The 20,430-nt window shown below is 54.5% G+C and overlaps 1 protein-coding gene across 4 annotated transcripts in view; it reads left to right on the top strand.

Moving 5' to 3' along the window:
* The first annotated feature begins 4,049 nt into the window (after positions 1 to 4,049).
* The window catches only part of PRDM11 (PR/SET domain 11), a 96,157-nt gene continuing 79,776 nt past the window's right edge, over positions 4,050 to 20,430 (top strand). Inside the window, exon 1 of one of the 4 annotated variants that reach the window (XM_024975909.2) lies at positions 4,050 to 4,241. The gene's annotated coding sequence lies outside the window, so the exon portion shown is untranslated. Of the gene's footprint in view, positions 4,242 to 4,348; positions 4,561 to 4,606; positions 11,513 to 20,430 lie in introns of those variants that run through there. The other 3 variants (XM_024975908.2, XM_059875168.1, XM_005216519.5) reach the window with 3 other exon arrangements.

Here is a 20,430-nt window from a genome sequence, read left to right on the forward strand (position 1 = left end):
ACAAGCTTAGCTAGCTTCTGCTTCAGGGCCTTTCCCCAGGCTGTGTCCTCTGCTGAGGGGACTCGACTACTCAACCGTGCATGGGGCTGACTCCTTCCCACTGATCAAGACTCCCATGAGATGCCACATCTCTGAGACCTTCCCTGTCCAAGGTTCTAAAGCTGCTCTTTCACCTTCAACCTGCATCTTAATCATCTCACCTTGCCGGGCACGTGGTAGACAGCCCATGAGGGGCAGTAGCTTCTGTAGAAAAGAGGAATCTATTTCCTGCCAAAACTCAGCAGGAGGTACGAATGAGGGATAGCTTGGTGGGGGCGGGGTGGGGGGTAGGGGATAGAGGTTTGTGCTTCCTGGGCAGTTGACAGGAGAGGCAAGCTGTTTGTCAGCAGAACCAAAAAATAGCCATGATGATCTGACCCAGGGCATTTGATCTTAGTCATCAGCAGCTGAGCGAGGAATCCCTTGGTTATAAGCCAGTCCCTCCTCCCTTCCAAGAGAGGAATCCCTCAGCTGTTGGGCGAGTGGACAAGACAAGACCAAAAGAGAACCATGCCTGGCTTAACACAAGGCCCATGGAATCCAACTCCCTTCAGCAACTCTTCCAAATGTGGATTTATTTTAAATATTTATTTCTTGCCATTAAAGGTGGGGGGGAATCTTTAATAAAAGGCAGAGAAAACAAAGCTGAGTTAGTAGGATTAGAAGTGGGAAAGGAGGAATGAGGAGGGAGCAACTGCCAAAGTTGTTGGGGACGGGGGTGGAATCTGGCCCTGAGCTTCCTGGCAACCTGCGTAAAAAGGGAGACCTGATCAGTTATGCAGCTCTTCTTGTTAGCAAGGGAGATGCTTGCCAGCTCCTCGAGGGAAATGCAGTTGATCTTTGGTCTGTTTTTTACAGGCACTAAATCCTGAATGAAATTTCTCCCTCAAGGCTTTCAGAAGGGTCATTGATTGATGCAATAAACACTGGTCCTTGCTTCACAGCAAATGTGGAAGTGAATCTCTAGTGATCCAGGGGGCATTTAAATCGCAGCTCGTTGCATAAATGTTTTACTTGGGTATCAGTAGTAGATGAGAAAGGTCTCAGATTGGCTTTTCTTTCTGAAGATCTGAGCTTCATTCACTTAGAACATGTCAGTGTCCTCACAGGGACCTGGAAGTGACTGGGATTGTTGGTAAATTTTTTGTAGGGGGTGATCATGAAGAGCCTGACATCCCATCGCACAGTTCTGGTCAGCTCCTATTGTGTGAAATGCACAAAGGAGAAACCAGGGAAATATTTTACCAACTGTTAGGCTAAAAAGTTGTCTTATGGAGAAGGACGACAAACCAATGTCGTCCAAGGGTGGAGAGCATGGAGCAATGGAGTCAGACACATCTGGCTGTGAATCTAGCTGTGCGGCTTCGGGTAAGTTTCTTAACCTCTCTGAGCATGGTGTCCCTGTCTGCAATAACAGCAATGATGCCAATTGCCTTGGATTACTGAGAGGGTCAAATGGTAAGGTCCCTGAAAGTGTGTGTCATGTGCCCTATTCATGTCAACCCCCTTTGTACCGCCTGACCCCCAACTAGTTCTCAGGGGATCTGAGTGGAGCTCCTCTTCATCCTTACTTCTGTGTTTCAGGCCCAACTCAGCCCACAGAGGGAAGAGGCTGAGGCACAGTCTCAAAGGCCTACCTTGTCCAGACCTCTTGTCTACAGTGATCACTTTCGGGCCCTGGGATAATCACTTTAGGTAATTACCACTTTCTGCCCTCTGACCCCAGGCATTTGTCCCAGCCCTTGCCTGTCTTGGGCTCCCAGAGAGTCTCCCAGTCTTGTTTCAGATGCCTTCCCAAGCCGTGGTGTTGATCACGTGGCTACAGGGCACTTCTTGAGGGAACAAGGTAGGACCCCTGGTGCAAATTCTGTGTCGCACAGGAAAAAGCTGGAGCTCAGACAGAAGAGTCACGCGCCCCAGGTTCCATGGCAGGGGGTGGCAGGCCGGACCTCAGACCTGGGTCTTTGAACCATGCAGACTCTCTGTGCCCACCAAGCGTGACGACTGGAGACTCCTGGCCTGCAATGCCCAAGGACCCAGCCTCACTCCAGAGCTGGAGCCTGGAGACCGACTGTTCCTGGCAAAGAGAAGCCAGACTGGGCCAAATGGATGGGGAGATTTAAATAGAAAACCAGCACCACATGGAAAAATTCCCTCTTTGCCTCACTCCTCAGCTCTTTCTCTCAAAGACCATTTTGCTTTTTGGAGGCTGTGACCACCTTCTCTCTTTATCCTCTTGGCTTTCTGGCCTCATCTGGGCTCCTCTGCCCCACCCACTCTTGAGTCATCATAGCTGGCCACGTGTTACACACCCTGCCGCTTTGAGACCTGCAGGTCTCTGCCAGTGCTGTTCGCCTTTCTGGAACGCCATCCTACTGCTGGTGGAAATTCCAACCCCGTCAGGGCCCACCTGACACCCTTTCCTTGGTGAATCCTTCACAAAAGGAATACATGGCTTCCTCCTTGGTGTCCTTTCCTCTCTCTGCCCAAGCACCTGGCCTCCAGTATAAAGCTGTGCATTAATTATTGAATTAATCTGAGTTAACTACCAGTTTCTCCATCTCCTGGCCAGACCAAGACCTCTTAAAAGGACCAGGTCTAACTAACCTCAGTACTCCCCAGTACCCAACACTCTGCCTGGCACTGAGCAGAAAGACACTCAGGAAACTTTTTATAGTTATATTGAAAGTCATATAATTCTGATGTTAATTATCGTTACTTGAGCATCTACTGTGAGCAGTCTGGTGCTAGGCTCTTTAAACAGTTTCATGGCTCCTCACATGGAGCTGGCAATGAGGGTTGTTATTCCTGTGTCCCACTTTGCAGATAGGAAACTGAGGCTCAGAGAAGGGAAGTCCTTTACTCAAGATCACACAGGAAGTACAAGATGAAGGACTTCAAGAAGGTGTGTTTGTGATGCCAGATTCAAGGGAAACAGAAGACGTGGTACATACAGAGCTTCTCCCCTCAACCCCCAACTTCCAGACTCCAAGAGCTAGGAGCATGTCCTGGGGTCTGACCATGGATGCCATCTGGGACTCAGGCTCCCAGCCAGCAGGTAAACTGACAGGGACCTCCATCCCCGAGAGGACATCTCCCCGGGGCGGTACCCACTGGAGACCTCCTGCGCCAAGACTTTCAGGGCTTCCACGGATGTCTGAAGGTCGGGAAGCCCCTCCCTAAGCAGCGCCCCGCCCCGGCGCGGTCCTGAGGTCAAATTCCTCCTGACAACCTTCTACTAGAGGTTACACCTCGGTTTAAGAGCCAGAGCAGCATAGCCTCCCCTGACAGGAGAGATCTGGCACTTGGGCCCCTTGCCTTGCAGACAACGCCAGAAGAACACTGTTATTTTGGGAGTAGTTGTCTTGGTTACGCCATCCCGCGGTGTTCTCTGCTGCATCCTAACCCGTCAGGTTTCCAAGCGTGGAGTAAAGCCTTTCAAGCTTTTAAACACCGTCTTTATGAATATTCCGCCCGCTCTTTTCTTTGCTACCTTGTTGCTCTGCGATGTTGAATCCCATTTCACAGATGAAGAAATTGAGGACCTAAGCAAGCGATTTCGGTTTAAACACCTTTACCAAGACAGCCCGGGACCAGCAAGTCCGGTTCTCAGGATCTCAATCCCGGTAAAAAAAAAATTACAATTTGAAGAACACGTGCGGCTCGCGACGTGAAAACCGCTGCCCCACGTAAATAGTTAAACGTTTCAAATGAACCCCCCCCCAGCCCTCTTCCCCCAGCTTGCAGCGGGATGCACCTGGCGTTTGGAATTCCGAATGGCTGGGCATTCAAAGGGTTAAACCGGATCAGGAGGGGGCCAGTTGCGGGCAGTGGAGCCAAGAAAGGGTTAAAAATATCAACACGTTTACCCCCCAGTTTGGTTCACAAGGGGCAGCAACAGGAGTGGGAGAGCCAGGGAGCCCCCTCAAGGAATGACTTTTTAAAATTCTAGAACTTTTAATTCCGACCAAAAACAAAAAAAAAGTGTCCCAGTTCGAAAGTTCTTTTAACCTCTTCTTTTTTTCATTTTTTTTTTTTTTTCTCGATTTCTCCCGGGCTGGTTTATAAAAGTCGCCCTGTCCTTTTGGGTTCGAGGAACCAGGTTCCCCCCACCCCCGCTCCCCTCCAGGCAGGGCGCGGGGCGGGGGCGCCGAGAGGACCCCGGCAGTTTTCTCCCGGGGCCGGGTTGGGACGCGCGGCTGGTGAGTCCCGGCTCCGGGCCCCTGAATTGGGGGGTCCGCGTCTGCCCCAAACGCCGCTTTCTTCCGTTTTCCATGTCATTTCCTGTACTAATAAGATGGTGGTCAAAGCAGGGGAGGAGAGCAGCAGCGAGTCGCCGCCGCCGCCGCCGCCGCCGCGCCGAGGCTGGCGCTGAAACTTTGCCGGGGCCCAGCGCGCCCGCAGCGCGGCCGCTCCCGCCGCGGGGGCCGCCAGCCGGGGCCGCGCCGCCTCCGCCGAGCCGCCCGCCCGGGCCCGCCCGCGCCGCCCGGGCCCCGCGGCTGCCGCGGCGCTCCCGGGAAGGTGAGTCAGCCCCGGTAGCCACTGTGGCCATTGAAAATGGCTTCGGAAAGCGCTCGGCAGTTTGCCAGCGCGCGCGCGCGCACGCGGGGGGCCGCCGGGGCAGGGGCTGCGAGCGGCCGCGGGGGCGGCGGGCGGCCGGGGGTGCAGCGCCCGCGGCGCGGGGGGGTCCGGGCGGCGCAGGAGCGGGGTGGTGGCGGTGGGGGTGCGGCTCGCCCCGGCCCGAGGTGGGTTAACCCTTCGGCAGGTAGCTGCCGCCGCCGCCGCCGCCGCGGGACTCGGGGGCCGCCCCTCCGCCTCCTTCCTCCCCGCCCGCGCCCCGCTCGCTCGCTTGCCTGCCTTGTTACAATGTAGCCTTTGCTCTGCGCCGGCGTGCCGCCCGCTGACGGACGTGGCCGCCGACCAATGGCAGCGGCCGCCCGGGCCCGGGGCGTTCGGCCTGAGAACGCTGAGACACCGGCGGGGCGGGGCGAGGCGCCGCAGGCTGGACTGCTCGTCGCGGCCGCCGCAGCCGCTGCTGGCCTAGTTCTCAGGGGGCGGCGCGCTTTGGGCTCGGCCACGGGGGTTGCGGCGGACGTGGGAGGCATGAGTCCTGCCGGGGTGCGGTGGGGGGCCCTCTTTCCAACGGGGTGCACGATTTCCCGGTAAATATGGTCGCGCCGGCGGCATTTCTTTTAACACGTTTCGCATCCCAGGTGCGGTGTAGACTCTTCGGGAAATCTCTCCGGAGTGTACCCCCCATTCCCACCCCCCACCCCCGCAATCCCCAAGGTAGTCTCCTCTGCAGGCACTTGGCGGCCGATGACCTTTCTCCGGTCAAGGCCAGCACGCCCCAGGCAAGTGGCTGCAAGGAGAATACAGATTGTCTTGAGCGCTGGTCGGTGCCGGTGGAAAAGTTGCTCGTGTCTTGTACGGGGTGTTGTTGGGCGATAGGGGCTTAGACCACCCCCGGGATGGGCTGGGACTTCAGGGAGAAAAATGTTAAACCTCTCTTCTTTCTCAGATGCTTGTTTCATGTGGAGTAAGGCTGTTGTATATAATTTAGAGTGGCTGAAAAGAAACACACCCAGCTCTTTGTCCGCGGGGACAGGGGGAAGAATGAGACAGGGCTCTTGATGCCTGTAAACCTATAAACTGGGGGTTCTGTCTGTGCTGTAGCAAAAGAATTTTCCATGAAGCATGATGCCTGTGGCACCCAAGCTGTCCTTCGCCCTCATTTCCCCTTGAGAGAAAGGAAGGGGTTGGGGCTATGAGGTCCATGGGGCAGATGTAACTCTTCTTCCCTGGGGAGTGGGGCATGATTTTTGCTCATTGACTTTCTCAGAGGTGGGTGAGCAGAGTTCTGTGTAGGCACGTGTCTGTAAACCTTCCTCTCTGGAATAGAGCCCAGGCCGGTTGCTTTAGTTAAATGAAACAGGGCTTCTCCATTGGAGTCCTCCTTCCCCTTCATACTGACCTGGGACTTTGGACTTGGCACGATTGCCTTTGACCTCTCTGGATCTTGCTCCTCCATCCCTAAAGTAGGGCCAACAAAGCCTGTCTGGGCAGGCAGTTGTGAGATGGAATGAGACAGCACAGAGACAGTGCCTAGCCCATAGCCCACAGTGAGTTAAGAAGTATTTTTCTTCCTGGGATTATTGCAGAACACTCTCCAGGGAATATCAGAATTGCCCAACAAGCTCCACCCAGGTCCATTCAGTCCCAAATTTGCTGGGGCCTCCAAGGGGCAACTGAGGCAGAGTCTATGCTGCCTACCCTAATGACGTGCTCAGAGGTGAGGGGCTCCCCTCACTGGTCCCAGGAGTCCTTCACCAGCCCTCACAGCTATCACTTACATACTACTCTGACCTGAGTTACAGTTCTGTCCTCTTGACCCTTTGCATTGATATGTTTCAAAAATTTGTTGTCTTTGGTGTCAAGTAAGACTTCTGAATGTTTCCTCACCTGGACTTAAATGGGGGAGGGGTTTCCCCTGGTTCTAAGTTCTTGGCAAGTGTGAAGGAAGTGAAGACCACTGGACGAGTAGGCAGGAGTCATTCCTGTTTATTCAGCTGCCTCCTCAGCTCGTTCTCTTGACTATCTCATAGTTATGACCCACACACAGAGTCCGAGGCTGTTCCATCATTTTCATCCCTAAACCACCTCCAGGGCTCTCATCTTGTCCAAGGCTGCCACCATCTTGCTAGTCCCTAAGGCAGAAACCTTGGTGTCTCCATTCCCACACTGCAATCCACTGTATCTCCAGATCTAGGGAACTCCAGCCGATTAAATTGACTCCATCTACATCTTCTCTGTCTTCTCTTCCCGAGCGTCTTGGTCAAGCACCACTGTCTATTCCCAAGACAATAGCATGAGCCTCCTAACTCCACCTGTGACCTCCCCTCCACGTCAGTCTTAGGGTGGCAGAGTGATCTGTTCCCAAGAAGATCACAGCAGACTCCCCATTTCCGCATAAAGCATTGAAAAGTCTTCACAGTACTTGTGGGGTAAAGAACCAAATTGTTCCCATGGTTTAGAAGCCTCTGAGTGATGTGGGCCTATCCTTTCCTTGGCCTCGTCTTCCATCTTCCCTGCATCTCTCTGATCTCTCCGGCACATGTCGGTCCCTCCTTCTGGAATACTGAAACAGTTGTGATCTAATGAATGAGTTAAGGTTGGGGGACAGCAAGATGGAGTGAGTGTCTGGTGGTGCTTAATGCTACACCCTAAATATTTCCAGTTCCTCCAGGCAGGCACGTGTAGCACTGACTGTAGCTCCCCTTGTGCTGGCTGGGGCCGTGAGTTGTGAACTACAGTGGCCCATGCCACTTCTGGTCCAGAGCATCTGGTTGCTGGTGTTGAGACCCTCCTAAGTGCTCTTTTCCTGTGGTGTGGCAACTGGCAGGAGGTAGGGTTGGTGGCTGCTTCTGCTGGCCTGGGTCCCTGTGTCGCTCCCTGAGTGGAACCCCCTTGGTGCCTCATAATGGACGTGCAGCATCAGTGATGGTTAAGCCTTTGTTGTTTCAAACTACTTAGATTTGGGGGTTGTTTGTTACTGCAGCATAACCTAGCCTGTCCTGACTGATACAGACTGGGGGAGCATTCTAGGCAGAGATACATACAAACACACACAGGCTTGGAAAAGCTCATCCTCAGTGGCCAGGGTGATCTTTTTGACATAAATCTGAGTCTGTCAACCCCTGCCCGAAAAGCCTTCTGGAATCCTTCAGTTGCCCTTAGACACTGTGGGGACACCATCTTGAATCCCTCCATTCATCATGTTCAGCCGAACGTAGTACTTTACTCATGTTTCCCTGCCCTGGTGATGTGTTCCATTGCATCTGTGTGGGTCTCCTCATCCTTCATCTTTCAGCTTCAGCATCACCTGTTCAGGGAAGCCCTCCCTGGTTAGGTCAAGCCCTCCACGGCAATCTCTCATGGCCCATGTGCCTTTCCTTTATAGCACTCGTCTTAGTGGTGGTTTTATATTTATTGGTGTATTTACAGATTGCAGGCTTCCCTGGTGGCTCAGTGGTAAAGAACCCACCTGACAATGCAGGAGACTCAGATTCAACCCCAGGGTTGGGAAGATCCCCTGGAGAAGGAAATGCAACCCACTCCAGTATTCTTGCCTAGGAAATCCCATGGACAGGGGAGCTTGGCGGGCTACAGTCCATGGGGTCACAAAACACACAATTTAGCGACTGAAGAACAACAACGTTGATTGAGTCTTACTCTTTGATCAGACCATAAGCTCTGTGAGGGTAGGGCCTGGTTTGGTGTGAGAGTAGGGCCTGGTTTGGTGTGCACGTGCTGCTGTGTCTCCATTGTCTGTGCACGTGAGTTGCTCAGTAACTATCTTCTGACGAATCTCTGAGCGTTGGCTGCAGGCTCATGGTGTGCTGGGAGCTAAGGACAGGATTCCTTATAAACGTTGCTTCCCTGGGGTGTGGGCAGGTAGGTCCAGCAGGAAGGAGGTGTCAGGTGTGGCAGGCAAAGTGATTGGCCCTTAGAGTATGGATACCAAGCTTTCCATATTTACAGATGTTCATACCCCCAGAAGGACTGTGTTTCTGGGATGTATGAGAGAAAATTCCAGGAGGGCCAAGAGGGTGAGATTTAGCGGATCGTTGAGGTCTCTGATCTGGAGAGTATATGATTTAGTGAAGGAACTGCACAATAAGAGATCCAGGGCTGATGAAAATGAAGGTCACGGTGATGAAGGCAGCTAATATTTACTGAATGCTTACTGTGTCCTAGGGTATGGTCCTAAGCATGTCACATACCATATGTAGAAAACAGAGATAGGTATTATTATTATTTCCATTTCACAGATGGGGAAACTGAGGCTCCAAGAGGTGATGGAAAGTATCCAGGGCTACCCAATGATGTAGCCAGAATTGGAACCCTGGATCTGATGCCATCTCTCTAGGATGCCCTCTTAGAGTGGGTCTCATCAAGGAGAAGCCGCTTTGGAAAAGTCACATGGGGCTATAAGGTTTCCCAGAGGTAACCCACCTAACATCGCGTTTGAGCAAAAAGGTTCTTGGCTCAGAGGTGCCTGGTAGCCTTGGTGCCAGAGCTCGTCTAGAACCGTCTGGTGCCTCCTCCATCCCTGTTAGGGCCTAGGAGTCCTTAGAGGCCCCAGAGCCCTGTATTCTTAGAGTGGGCCTGGGAGGGACTTCCCTACAGCTGGTCCAGGGCTGCACTGGAAAAATAAGCCGTGCAGAAAGAAAAAAAAACAATGAAGGAAAAAGAAAAATGTGCTGTTATTTTTAAAAAGCCTGTTTCATATTGCAGATTTATATCTGCGTTGAAAAGGCCAGCATTCACAGAGGCGGTCATTTGTGGTGGCATGCCCAGGGCGAGGGCTCTGTAAGGGGGGAGGCCTGGGGCATCCTTCGTTTCTGCCTTCATTCATCAGGTGGTCAGTGCACAGAACCGCACTGTGCTGTGCTTAGGGGTGCAATGCGAAAGCCAGTCCTATCCCTCCAGAACTCACTGATCCGTCTGGGGAGGTGGGCAGTTAACCATGCAGTTTCAGGTTACAGCAGAAGGGGACAAGAGAGTGGGCCATGGACTCTAAGTCAAGGAAAGCTTCCCTGAGGAGAAGGCCTTTCAGCTGGGTTTTGAAGGATGAGTAGAAGTTGGAGAGAAAGGAAGGCATTCCTGCATGGAGTGTGACTTGTCCGAAGGCATGTGCACACAGAAGGGCTTGGGGAGGCTCTGGTAGTTCATTTGGCTGAAGGGTGCAGGAAAGGGAGGAGGTGAAGGGAGATGAAACTGGAAAGAAAGAATAGTGATGATAAAAGTAATATGACTAACACACCAGTTCTGATCCTGCCTCAGGTCCTTTGCACTGGTGTTCCCACTGCCGTAACACTCTTACCCACTGGTAGAGTGGGTGCTCTCCATGGTAGGCTCCCTCACCTGCATTGGGATTTGCTCAAATGTCACCCTCTCGTGGGCACTTGTTTAAAATCGCAACCCCTGTCCCCTTATCCCACTGTTTCCCTGCCTTTTTTTTTCTCCATAGTGCACAGCATGTACAACACGCCTTGGGTTTTACTTATGTTGGTTTTGTCTGCCTCCCTTAATTATACTATAAGTTCCCAGAGGGGGGAGTTTTGTCAGTTTTGTTCAGGGCTGCATGAGCGGTGCATGGCACATAGTAAGGCCTCGTATTTGTGGAATGAATGAATGAGTTGAGCACTTACTATTAATGGATGCAAAGTCCTTCATGACGTGTTTTCTATTTCATCTTCCCAGCAGCACCCTGACATTGGTGCTGTTATTTCCCTTTAGGAGCCTGAGGCTCAGAGAGGTGGACTAACCTGCCCAAGGTTTCCCCTTTGGTTGGCAGCAGCGTTGGGATTTGAACCCAGGTTTTCTGGCTCCTGAACCATCCCACCTAACACGGAGACTCTATCCCAGCCAGATTGTAAAAAGGTTATGACCGCTCTGCAGAGGAGTTTATACTCTGTCTGTGGGGCCTCTGGGAGCCACAGAAAGTTTTATTAGGAGAAAGCTGACATGGAGAGCAGGCCCAGGTCCCAGTCGTCAACAGCAGCGGCAGCTTGGGTGTGAGGCTGGAGGCAGGGAGGCCAGTTGGGAGGCTGTTACAGCGTCAGGGTAGGAGACGGTGAGGATGAGGGCATGGTGGAGGCCGTTCCAAAAGGGAGGGTGGGGGCGCGGGGAGAGGACTTGCCCCTCCGCACTGAGAGTCAGTGCAGTTAGGTTGGAGCACAGTTCTGGGGACTGAAGGCTTCCTGGAGTGTGTCTGACTTCACTTCTGAGTAGCCATGGCACCCCCAGATAAGATGCGGCAAAGTCCCTTGGACTGGCCTCTTGGCAGCGGGGTGGGATGGAGAGGGAGTGTGTGGGCGGGGCGCTCTGGAGGGGGCGTGGCCTCAGGTCCAGCCCTGCCCCTGCTCTCGGCAGCTGGGAGATGGCGGTAAGAGGCTGCCCCTTGTGCGTCTGCCTGTCTCCTCATCCGCACAGTCGGGGTGATAATGGTGCTGGCCTCACAGGGCTCCCCGGGAAGCAGCACCGAGTACCGGTGCGGCACAGGGCCAGCTCTGGGGGCCAGCTCCGTGGATGTGAGATCGGAACCACAGGGGCGGCATCTCCCAGGGCACTGACATAATCTTGTGCCGGACAGCACTGCCCGGAGATGGGAGGGTGCATAGTCACAGGGGTCTCGACTTAAAGGTGACCTAACCATACCTTCAGACACACTCCCCCAGCGGGCTTGTGTTCAAAGCCAAACATGCTTGGGCCTCAGTCTCCCTTGCTGTAAACAGAGACGGTCATGTCAGTCCTGTATTACCTGCTGTGGAAAAAAACTCCTTCCTCCGTGTTTTTTCAGGACCACATTTTAAGAGGACCATGTATCGAGCATCAGGGCACTTGACATCGGCCCCATAAGGTCTCTTCCTCATCCATTTCTGGATGAGGAAACTTGGGTTCAGAGAAGGTAAGTGACTAGCTTCAGATCACACAGCCGTCATCTTATCTTTCCAAACGCCTGAAGAAACCCACCTTAATGAAGGAGGTTTCCTTGTGTTATGTGATAGTTCCTTGCAGGGCCCCTGGATGCTTTCAACCCAGGATTTGATTATAAGCTCTGGGCTTCCCTGGTGGCTCAGACAGTCAAGAATCTGCCTATAATGTGGGAGACCTGGGTTTGAACTCTGGGTTGGGAAGATCCCCTGGAGGAGGGAAAGGCTACCCACTCCAGTATTCTGGCCTGGAGAATTCCATGGCCAGAGGAGTCTGGGGTTACTACAGTCCCTGGGGTCACAAGGAGTCGGACACGACTGAGTGACTTTCAGTTTCACAATTTCCCTGCAGGACCCCTGGGTGCTTTCAACCCAGAGTTTGATAAGCCCTTGGTTTCGGGACCCTCTCCCCACCTGGAACCTCACGAATCAAATCTTACTGGTATATCTGGACCAACTAAGAGTCTCCAGTGAAACGACTCTGGGTGAGGGGAGCAGAGGTGAAGGACAGAGGGCCGCTCGCTGCCTTGCTCCCCAGTACCAGCCCCAGATCAGGGTGGATGCTGACGGATGGGAGCCCTGTTTGCAAAGTGAGGTGCCCCTAGGCCTCTGGAGCCTTCGGCGCCTTCTAGGGCTTTCCCTGACACCCCTCTCCCACGTCCCCCAACCTGACCTATAAGGGCAACCCAGACCTCTCCCCAACTTCACACTACTCCCACATCCTTTATCGTTAGCCTCTGAGGTGAGCAGAACCACTCTCGTAACGCCCAGTTTATAGTTGAGAAAACTGAGGCTCAGAGACAGGAAGTGGCTTGCTGGAGGTCCTGCAACTTAGGGACCGACCAAGCTAACATTCTAACTCCAAATCTAGCACCTCTTCCTCTGCACCCCAGGCCTCCACTTCCTGGAATCAGAGCACAAGGGGGGGCCTCTGAGAGCGTTTGGCCCAGTCCTTCCCAAAGGGCAGACTGTCCAGCCCCTGCCTACATATCTGTGGTGGCTGGAGCTCGCCCCGTTCTGGGGGGACCGAGGCAGCAGACCCCAGACGATGTGCGTGAAGGAATGGGGGTGGTCAGCGATGTGCTGACCGGTAGACTGCTTCTTCCAGGCAGGGTTGGGGGCGAGAGGGATCAGCAGGCAGGCTATCAGCTTGTCTTGGGCTGGGCTGCTGTGGACGTCACTGAGCAAGTATATATGGAACCACCCCCACGATGTCAGCTTCCCCAGAGCAGCTTCTCTCACTATCTCGTACTTTCCCCAAGGAAAAGTGCTGAGGGCCGGGGAGGGATCCTGCTGCCCGATGCCCAGGGGATGGACATGGCCGGCTTGGGAGGCTCCGGGACGGCTGCGGGGCGTGGGGAGCGGCCCACCCAACCCACAGCCTCAGCAGGGAGTGAGCCTCTCGTCGGGGCAGCCGACTGGGACCCGGCTGGGCTGGACTCGGCATTGTCGTGGCCCAAGGTACAGGGCGGGTGGGCTCTGGGTGGGTGAGGGAGGAGTTGAAGGCTGGGACCCCACTCAGCCACACAACCCAGCACTTCACTGCTCCAACCCCAGCAAATGGGGCTTTTCCTGGGGTGGGTCAAGGCCCTTCCTCAGACCAGCTGTGTCCCAGAGGAAAAGTCAGAGGGGGCTGATATCTGGGGAGGAGGTGAAGAGATTCAGAGGCTGAAGGTGTCAAGGCAGAAGCCCCTTAGCCTGGGGTGGGGGGAGGGCAGGGCAATGGGATCTGCAGAGGGAATCAGCCAACTCAGCAACTGAGCAGAATTTACCCCCAAGAAGAGATGTTGGGTCTTGCAAAGGGAGGATGAGCAGAAAGGGAAGATCCAGGTCAGAATTTTGGACAGGGCGATCCCAGGTGTTTTATAAACATCGTGCGGGCATTCGTGCAAAGTCGCTTCAGTCATGTTCGGACTCTTTGTAACCCCACGGACTGGAGCCCGCCAGGCTTCTCTGTCCGTGGGGTTTCCCAGGCAAGAATACTGAAGTGAGTTGCCGTGTCTTTCTCCAGGAAATCTTCCCGACCCAGGGATCGAACCCACATCTCCTGTGGCTCCTGCGTTGTAGGGAGATTCTTTACCACTGAGCCACTGGGGAAGCCCTTTATAAACATCAGTGACAGCCAAACTTGAATAAAGCTTGTCGGTGTATATGGGCCCTGCCTGTAGCAGGGTGCTGCCCAAATCATCTTATCAGCCTCAGTTTACAGAGCAAATATCGAGGCCCAGAGACGTGAGGTGACTTACCCAAGGTCACACAGCTATTAAAGGCTGAACCAGGATTTGCATCCTGGTTAGGTCTGATTCCAGAGGCCGAGCTCTTCATCGCTGTGAGGGGCTGCCTCACTGTTCCTGCAGTGGGCACTGCCGTCAGGAGCCTGTGCTGGGAGGGACAGTGGACTGGAGGGCTTGCGGATTCCAGAAGTGTGCCCTGTGATGCCAGGCAGTAAGAGAAAGAACAGCCTGGACCAGGCATCAGGCCAGTTACCCTCTCTGTGTGTCTACGGGCTCACCTGAGAATGGGGGTGCCTGGCGCAGGTGCTGCCCCTGTTCCTGGGTTGCTGGGACCTTCCCTTGCAGCATTTGGGTCGGCACTTGTTCAGGGAGCACCCCTTTGGGCTCTGGAGATCCAAACATAAACGTAATTTGAATGGGCCCTGAACTGGAAGCACCAGGGGCAGAGTCCCCCAGGGCCAGGGAGAGGGTGGTCCGCAAACCACTGCCCATCCGTGAGTTTCCTGTTACTGGTCCGTAGCACGGTAGGTGCAGACCTTAGAGTAAGTGTTGGGAAACTCATATCGGCAGCTTGACTTGACACCGCTGCATCATTTCTTATTGTAATTTACAAAAGCATCAGTTGGCAACAGATTGGAAAACTTAAAAAAAAAAGCCTCTTTACCATAAATAGCTTGAGCAGCTCTGGCCCAGATCCTAACTGTGATTGAAGGTAGGAAGTGCCCTGCTGCTCAGAGACAAGGTGGGAAAAGGAGCAAGTATTCTGCCTTGGTGGCGGGGGAGGGGAGAGTGGCGTTAGGCTTCCAGAAGTGCTGTTGGGCTGGACCTTGAAGGAGGAGTAGGAGTTTGCCGGGTGGAGGAAGAGGGAAGGACGTTGTTGGTGCCGGGAACAGTATGTGCAAAGGCAGGTGACGTGCGGTTCTGAGGGTTCCGGCATGGCAGGTGATCAGAGTGTTTGGAGAAGAGGTGGTGGATGGGCCCTGGAGAGGCAGGTCAGGGCCAGCCCAGGAAAGCCTTGACTGCTCAGCTAAGGAGTTAAGACCTCAAGACTGGCCCGGGGTCAGAGGTCGCGTGGTGGGGGATAAGATCAGGCTGCGCGGGCGCTTTAAGGCCCGAAGGGGCCATCTGTGCCGAAGTTCCCTTTGGTCTTTGGCCTTGAGGGAGGCTGCCTCGTGGTCCCCAGAGGGGTCAGTGGCTGGTAAGCAGACTCCAGAGTTTGCCTGGTACCTAGTTGCTCCGGGAGTCAGTCCGGGCTGGACAGGCAGGCTGTTCTCCGGTGTGAGGGGCGGGCCTTCCCAGGCCGTCCTGGTCAGTGGGTGGGTGTCTGGTGTGGTTGGATGGCCGTGGCGGAACCTTTTTGTGCCCCCCCCACCCCGCCCTAAGCTGCCAGTGCTGCGAGCTAACGGGGTGTGTCGGCCGCCTGAAGGAGTCCAGGGCCGCATTTGGGAGGGGGAAGGCCTGAGGCCCCGGGCTGAGTTTGGGGGCTTGGCCAGGCCCCAGGAGCCTGGTATGTGAGGAGCCTGGGGTTCGCTTAAGAGGGGAGCCGTGGACGAAAGCCTGAAGCTGCTTCCTGCACGAACCCTTTCTGATGGGCCAGAGCTAAGCTGAGGCCTGCTTTTGAGGCCTGAGGGCTGGACGCTTGATGGAAGTGGCAAGGCAGGATTGCTGTCCCCACGAGGCCAGCACCCAGGAGCAGCAGGCACGGTGGCGGGGCAGCAGAGTTCCTGCTGTGGCCCAGCTTCCTGTTCCGAGAGGAGGCAACTGCTCTGTCCCGGGGCCCCTGGGAACAGACCACGGTGCTCCTGGGCCTGCATGTGGCCACAGGTCCTCCCCATCACGTTGCTGCAGGGAGGACCTCTCCCGTCCGCCCCACCTACTCTCTCCTCCTCGGGGCCCTGTGCAGGGTGGCCCAGGCTCTGGCTTCCTCCCTGCAGCTCCCTGTTGGTGGTGGGCCCCACGCTGCAGGCCTGTCTGGCTGCCGTTCAGCGGGGAGTCCAGCAGGCATTTGCAGGAGTCACGCGGGGTGCTCTGGTTTTGACTGTGGTCTTGGTGGTGCTGGAAGAGATTTCCCTGGTGGCTCAGACAGCAAAAGTATCTGCCTGCAGTGCAGGAGACCCGGGTTCGATCCCTGGGTCGGGAAGATCCCCTGGAGAAGGAAATGGCAACCCACTACAGTATTCTTGCCTGGGAAATCCCATGGACAGAGGAGCCTGGTGGGCTACAGTCCGTGGGGTCGCAAAGAGTAGGACACGACTGAGCAACTTCACTTTCACTCTGGTGGTACTTGGAGGCTTGCCTCTCCCGAGGCAGGAAAGGGCGACTCTGGGGCAGCTGGACTCCCCGCCTCCCGCTCTCCAGGCTTTGTCCCGCTGCCCCGGCCTCTCTCAGAGCTGGCGCTTCTCTGTGAGCAGTGGGTGGCACCATCTTGCTTCTTGGCCGCCCCTCTCCTCATAGGCGCCCCTCTGAGCCTGTTCTTCATGGGCTGTGTGGCCTTCCTTCCCAGGTGCTCCAAGGCCGGCCCTCTGCTCCAGCGTCCTCTGGCAGGGACTGAGCCCTGCTGTTTCTCCCTCCGGCCTCCCCGTAGCCCTGTCACCTGCCCCAGCTCTGGCTCCCTGGGCTGGTGAGGCCAGGACTTGCTGGCAGGGTTCCCTTCCCAAGTTTCAGGTGGAAACCAGGACTCCCCCCTGGCACTTCTCGGCGGCTCCCTGATTGCCTCCACCCCCCGAGCACCCTGGCTCTCGGTCAAGGACACTGGCCCAAGAAAGGCTCTTTTGCCCCTTTGGATGGACTCACGCCTGTCTTGCAGCAAGTGTGGCTGCTTTTGGCCCTCAGGTGTGGCCGCCTCCTTTTCTCATCCGTGGTACGGATGAGGCCTTGTGTTTTGTGGGGAGTCTGTACGGTTCACAAAGGAGCTACATGGATGATGTCTCATTTCATCTTCACGGTAGGCTTGGGAGGTGGATACTGTGAGCCCGTTTTGTGGATGAGGGAGTTGAGACTCCATAGGGTTCAGTGACTTTGCCACGATCTTGTAGGAAGTCAGGGGCAGAGCTGGAACTTGGACCCATACCTCGCGGCTCTTTTCCTTTTTCTAAAAATATGTGTTTATTTACTTGGCTGTGGCATGTGGGATCTTTAGTTGCGGCATGTGGGATCTAGTTCCCTGACCAGGGATCAAACCCCGGGCCCCCTGCATTCGAAGCGTGGAGTCTTAGCCACTGGACCACTGGGGGAGTGCCTCCTGGCTCTTTTCTGGGCCCGGTAGCTGTCCTGAAGGTGAGAGCGGCACTGATCTCGGCTTGTTAGTGTCAGGAGCTAGGTGCCTGACCAGGACTAGGGCTCTGCGGGCTGGGGCTCAGGCTGTTGGATTAGGCAGGGCTCTTCGTGTGGCCTGGTGGCCTGGGCCCTTGTCTGGGCTCAGTTTACAGTCAGGTGCGTTCAGCCTGTAAGTCAGTTTTTCCTTCCTTCCTGCATTCCTGCCCCCCAGTGTGAGGTCTTCCCAAAGACATGGCCCCGATCCTGAGAGTCTAAGCCTGATCCCAGACATGCTGGCTGGGGGCTGAGGGTTGTTGGGACAGAGGGGCCGGGACGGCATTACTGGGGCAAGGAGAACGGGGGGGCGGGCGGGGAGCTGGTGGCAGGAGGTGGACTCGGAAGCTGGCCTGTGGGCCTCTGACACACCGGTGTCCCTGTGAGGGTCCCCAACTCCTGGCCTCTCCCTCCTCCAGGGCCTGAGATTCCGTGCTGCTTTAAAAACATTCACAGTGCGGGGACAGTAAGGGCTTTTCTCCTCCTCCTCTGGTGAGGCTGTGAGGTTCAGAAGGGCTGGACCCCTCCATCCTTGTGGTAAATCCTTCCACCCCAATGCATGGGCTTGCACACGTCCAGGGACCAGTAGCTCACTGTTCCCAAGACATCTCCTTGTATTTTTATTATGTTGTTTTACTAAATTTCAATTATATAAAGAATATACAGAAAAATTTTTGCTATAAAAAAATCAAGTATTATTTAAAAAGTGAAACATGATTTTCCTCGATAACCGTAGCATTCCAACCTCCTCCGCAGGGCTTATCATCGCTGTTATTACTTTGGTCTAGATCTCCGTCTGTACGTTGCACACAGAGCCTATGGGAACATGTACCATTATAGCATGTGTATACGCATGTACATACATATGTATGTATGTACATTTCAACAAGCGGTTTCATCTGCAAATTGCTTTTCTCATTTAACTTTGGATCTAGTCATAGTTTTATGTAGTGAGCTTACCATAATTTTTTTCTTTTATCTTTTTTTTTTTTAAACTGATACACAATAGTGTATCACTGTAAATCATTGTAAATCAACAAGTAGTAAATCGTTGGAAAAGACCCCGATGCTGGGAAAGATTGAAGGCAGGAGGAGAAGGGGATGACAAAGGATGAGATGGTTGGATGGCATCACCAACTCGATGGACATGGGTTTGAGCAAGCTCTGGGAGTTGGTGATGGACAGGGAGGCCTGGCGTGCTGCAGTCCATGGGGTCGCAAAGCGTGGGACACAAGTGAGAGACTGAACTGAACTGAACACAGTACTGTATCAGTGGAGAGGATTATCATTTATCTAGCCATTCTCTTACTGCTGTACATTTAGCTTAATTCTAATTTTATTCTTGTGCTGCCGCTGGGTTATGGGAGCCAGTTGCATTTTTTAAAAATTGCTGTGCAATATTTAAAGTCTGTCCACTGAGGCTTTGCCCAGAACCAAATGTCTCCCTGAGGATCTCCAACTATTCCTTCATCTCTTCTTTAGCCAGAGAGAAAATCTGCTGCCTTGCCCTCTGCCAGTCCCCAGAGGGCTGGAAACAACAGCCATGGCCCCTGGAGTCTTTCCTCTTTCACACTTGGGTTTTTCTACCCTTACTCAAAAGGTGTGTTTTTCAGTGTCTCCTGCTGGCTGTTGTGATAAGTAAACTTTGGAATCCAAGTGCCTTGGTTCAGATCCTGGTGTTTCTGGGAAATTGACTTAACCCCTCTGTGCCTAGTTTCATCCTTTGTGAAACAGCTCACGGCGGCGTGTGTAGCACTTCCATGAGGACCAAGTGAACTAACACGTATAATGTGCACGATGCTGGTAACAGTTCCAAGAATGTTATTATCCTGGGCTCTCTTGTCTGTGTTAGCTCCAGACCCACCTCTGAGGGCAGAGGGCCCGTGTTCCCGTGGGCCGCCTGGGATGGCTCCAGCCTTTGCAACAGCTTCAGCCCGCTGTCCACTGATTTCCCAGAGGAGGCTGCTGCCTGGGAAGGCAGCGGACGATCAGATTTCTGCCTGGCTCGGCCCTGTCGGTTCTGGATGGAGGCCTGCGGGGAGGGAAGGAGGTCAGCCTGACCCTCTGCTTGGTGATGGTGGCCAGGAACCTGGTAATGTAACCCCATACCTTGGGCAGATTTGCCGACTCTCAATGGGGCCTGTTGTGGCCAGGGATTTGATCTCCCTTGGCCTGCAGGGTGAGCAGGAGAAGAAAGCCGCCCAGGGCCAAGCTCTCCCCTGAGAGCCCTGGGGCCCCTCTGGACCACACTGGCTGGTCCAAGCTTGGGTTTACCTTTCAGCCCCTGGGGTAAATCTCTGCAGCTCATCATCTAGTTAGTGCTGGAAAGGATGGCCCCTTTGCTCTTTTTCTCACACCTCCATCCCTCTTCCCCTCCTTTTAGGTTTGAAACCACCTTTATGCCACCATCTAACCAGCTCTGCACAGCCACCCTCTGAAGTAGGAAGCCTGGTCAAGGCCACTTCACAGATGTGCAGACAGAGGCCCAGAGATGTCAAGTGACTTTCCCAAGGCTGCACAGTTAGGCGCTGGCAGGGTTAAGGGAATATACCCAGGCCAACTGGCTCCTCGTTCAGTTCTTTTTCATGAGGCCACCCAGTGTGATAGTTCTGGCAGAAGGTGCCCAGTGGGGCAGCCCTGCCTGTCCTCTTGCCCTCTGGTCCGTGGCATGTGTGGTCAGTGAGCACAGAGGGTTGGAATTATTTCCTGAGAGGCGAGAAGCACCCACGCTGGCCCGGGGCCCGGCCCTTTCCCAGCACCAGCCGCAAACACTCTCAGCAGCCAGAGGTGGCAGGACAGAGAGTGGCTGCTTCAGCTGAGGCCATGTGCCCCTGCAGGGGAAGCAGCTTTCTCTCTGGGCCTGTCCTGTGGTGTGGGCGGGGGTCTGCAGCCACCCTGGGGACCCTGGGTGCTTCTCCGGGGAGGCGGGAGAGTAGCCATCATGGGATGCGTTTTAAGACTGGAGGAAGCGAGGCTCTGAAAGGCACAGGGGGCTAGTCTGAACTGGCGGCTGGCAGAGGGGAAACTGGAATCCACTCCCTGATTCTCCCCGTAGACCTTCCGCAGTCATGCTGCAGGTCACACCGAGGACACTGAGCTGGCCCAGCTTTGAGTTAAGAGCACGGATGCTGGTGTCAGAAGAGGAAGATGGGCTGGGTCCTGGCTCCACAGGAACTGTTCATGTTTACTGAGCACTTACTATGTGGCAGGTGCTATGCTGTCTTGACTCATAATATCTCACTCAATCCTTGGAATAGCCTCAGGAGATAGACACCATTATTATCTGCATTTAGTGGGGAACTGGCACAGAGAGGTGGCTTCCCGTGGACATATCGGCAGTGGGGTGGGGG

The sequence above is a fragment of the Bos taurus genome, chromosome 15, assembly GCF_002263795.3.
Source record: "Bos taurus isolate L1 Dominette 01449 registration number 42190680 breed Hereford chromosome 15, ARS-UCD2.0, whole genome shotgun sequence".
Lineage (NCBI taxonomy): Eukaryota > Metazoa > Chordata > Mammalia > Artiodactyla > Bovidae > Bos > Bos taurus.